Here is a 3,298-nt window from a genome sequence, read left to right on the forward strand (position 1 = left end):
AGAAGAGACTACAGGAAAAAGAAGAGAGCGCTAAAAACAGCAATGTTCATTGGGTATTAATATATTTCTGCTACTCTCTCTCTCATTTCAGAGTATTAAGAAATAGGAAACACAACTGTACACAGGCAGACAACTTTAAAGTTTAAAGTAGAATATCTCATCTTTAATAACACTAAACCTATAGGTATTTGTTTTTGTTGCTATCTCTGTTTTAAAGTAGAAATATTTCCCACCTTGAGACAACAAAGATAACCTAGAAAAATATCAGTAGAAATGAGATCATGATGGAAATCATGTCAATCACTTTGCTCTACAGCTGGAAACCTACAAAAGGTGAAGCCCACTGTCATCGGTAAACAGTAAGTGAGTCAAAGACTACTCATTCGGTCCATTTCTTGAAAATCCTAATTTAAGATAGACCTCAATCTTTTTAAGACTAAAGTTGAAAAATGACCCCTGAGGCAAATATTACAATATAGGTTTTAAGATTATCATGTCCAAAAATCAAAAAGAGTATATCAGCAAAAAATGTTCATGGGATTTAGAATAAACTTTTACAAAACTGTTCAGCATCCTCATGTTAATTTCCCTGCAGGAACATCAAATTAAACAACTATCCATATGAGAAATCACCTTCAGAAGAATTAAAAAATCAGATGAGAGATCATAGTAGGTAGTTTTAGTACAACAAGAAAAGACACACTGAAGAGAGTAGGAAGGGCAGTTTCACATTGCCTACACCACACTGCTCCAACCCCTGGCAGGGCAATGGGGAGAGAAAACCTGTGTGCTTATGGGAGGGAGAAAGAAGTGAACATAGGACTTTACACTGTAACTCAGTGCTGGCTCCGTCGTAGTGGAACACAGCACTGGGTAGAATTCTGTGGTCCTTGATTTCAGGCTGGTGCCCATGAAGGAAACACTTAAATCTGCTCAAAGCTAGAGGGGAATCTCCCTCTTCTGCTGGAGGAAATTGAGTACCTGCCTACTTCACTACCAACTGAATAAAGTGGCTTCCAGTCCCAAATAATTTTTTAATTTTTTTTTATTTCAATAGGTTTTTTGGGAACAGGTAGTATTTGGTTAAATGATTAAGTTCTTTAGTGATAATTTCTGAGATTTTGGTGCAAATAAATTTTAGTGGCAGACATCCTGTAGTGACTGACCATGGTTCTTGGTCAAATCTCAGTGTTGCTCTGGTCTAGGAGGTTGTGAGCTCAGGGTGTAATTCAGTGTAACACCAGGTTCACTGGCCACAGGAGTACCTGCATCACCCCTCCTCCATCTCCATGCAGTGCATCATGGAGAGAGACGCCATTTGGGGGAAGAAGAGAGACATCCACAGGGAACTTTACCTTAAAACCTAGTACCAGCACCACAATAGTAAGGCAGCCCTGGAAAGAGTCCCTAAACCCTTAATTTCAGTCTCTTGCCCCTGAAGAGGGCTTTTAAACCTATCCTGGGCCAGAAGGGAATGCATTACTGAGTGGATTCACCAATAGCTGGCTACCGTGGCCTCAGGAATTGAATAAATAGTGGTCACAGTCTTTGGACTATCCCTGGGACTTTATTGGTCTGGGAGGCCATGGGCTTGTGGTGTGGTGCCAGCAGTGGTCACAGGAGTGCCCATATCATTCCTCCCTCAACTCCAGGCATCTCAGAACATCATGAGACTCCATTTGCTTAGAGAACAAAGAGGCAAGTGAGCAAGGCACTTTACTTGGGATCCCAGGAAATTCTCCCTAATCTTCACCAAGCCTATCAGGGCTGAGTATGTAGGAATCTGCACTTAGCATGCCCTTTGGTGTGGAAACAGTTGCAGCAACAACAGGCTTATGAAACTCAACAATTAGTCCCTTTGAACTCTTGGAAAGTCCTTTGGAAAAGGACAAATACAAATAAGGTAAGATGTGAAGGCTAGATTAATATCTAATTCTTCAATGCCCCAACAGTAACAAACGTTCGCGAACATTAATAAAATTCTGGAAAATATAACCTCACCAAGTGAACTAAATAAGACACCATAATCAGCCTTGTAGGGATGAAGATATGTAACCTCTCTGACAGGGAATTAAAATTCATTGTTTTGAGAAAGTTCAATGAACTTCAGGAAAACATACAAATATACACACGTAAACAATTTGTTAATTTATTGTAAAAATTTAACAAAAAGATTGAAATAATTTTAAAATGTCAAATGGAAATCCTGTAGCTAAAAAATACAATTGACAAAGTGAAAATTGAATCAACATGTCACAACAGCAGAAATGATCAAACAAAAAAAAATAATTGGTAAGCTCAAAGATAGGCTATTTAACATACAAAGTCAAGGCCGCAGCCGCGGAGCCGCGACGCCTAAAGGAGGCCACAAAGGCCAGGTGAGGCAGTATACGAGCCCTGAGGAGATTGAAGCGCAGCTGCATGCTGAGAAGCAGAAGGTCAGGGAAGAAGAGGACAAAAAGAAGGTGGAGATGGGGCTGCAGGTGACCCCAAAAAGGAGAAGAAATCTCTAGACTCAGATGAGAGTGAGGATGAAGAAGATGACTACCAGCAAAAGCGCAAAGGTGTCGAAGGGCTCAGAGATATCGAGAACCCCAACCGGGTGGCACAGACAACCAAAAAGGTCACACAACTGGATCTGGACGGGCCAACAGAGCTTTCGAGGAGAGAAGGAGAAGAGATTGAGAAGCAGAAAGCAAAACAGCGTTACATGAAAATGCACTTGGCCGGGAAGGCAGAGCAAGCCAAGGCCGACCTGGCCCAACTGGCCATCATCTGGAAACAGCGGGAGGAGGCTGCCCGGAAGAAGGAAGAGGAAAGGAAAGCAAAAGACTATGCCACATTGTCAGGAAAACGAATGCAGTCGCTCTCCCTGAATAAGTAACCGCAACCCGTGGGAGGAGATGCCGGGGACCTGGGCCACGCTGCCAGGACCTCTGCTGTGTCTCGCCCACCATGTGCCCTGGCGCCGCTGCAACAGCCCCTCACGGCCAGGAGCCCCCCCATGGCCTGGGGCCTCCTCTTCATCTTGGTACATAAATTGTTTGGGGGATGTGATGGGGCGCTGGGGCAGGGGCAGCTGCTATCTTTGAGACAGAAAGATTCAGGACAGCATTTCATATGTAACCATTTGAATGTTTTTGCTGTTTTTAGAATTCAGAGCCCTTGCTGGGGGGTACCTGGGAGATGGCGTAAGAAGAGCTTTCATTTGTCTGATAGATAGCACTTAAGGGGGTGGTTGTCCCAGGAGGCAGCTGCTGACGGGTTTGCTACACCCAGCCCCGGACTGTGTTGCCTG

The 3,298-nt window shown here is 43.5% G+C and overlaps 1 pseudogene; it reads left to right on the forward strand.

The window, feature by feature from the left end:
- Positions 1-2,267: 2,267 nt before the first annotated feature.
- LOC129036208 (28 kDa heat- and acid-stable phosphoprotein-like) lies at positions 2,268-2,997 on the forward strand (annotated as a pseudogene).
- The last annotated feature ends 301 nt before the right edge of the window (positions 2,998-3,298 follow it).

Source organism: Pongo pygmaeus, chromosome 4 (genome assembly GCF_028885625.2).
Source record: "Pongo pygmaeus isolate AG05252 chromosome 4, NHGRI_mPonPyg2-v2.0_pri, whole genome shotgun sequence".
Classification (NCBI taxonomy): domain Eukaryota; kingdom Metazoa; phylum Chordata; class Mammalia; order Primates; family Hominidae; genus Pongo; species Pongo pygmaeus.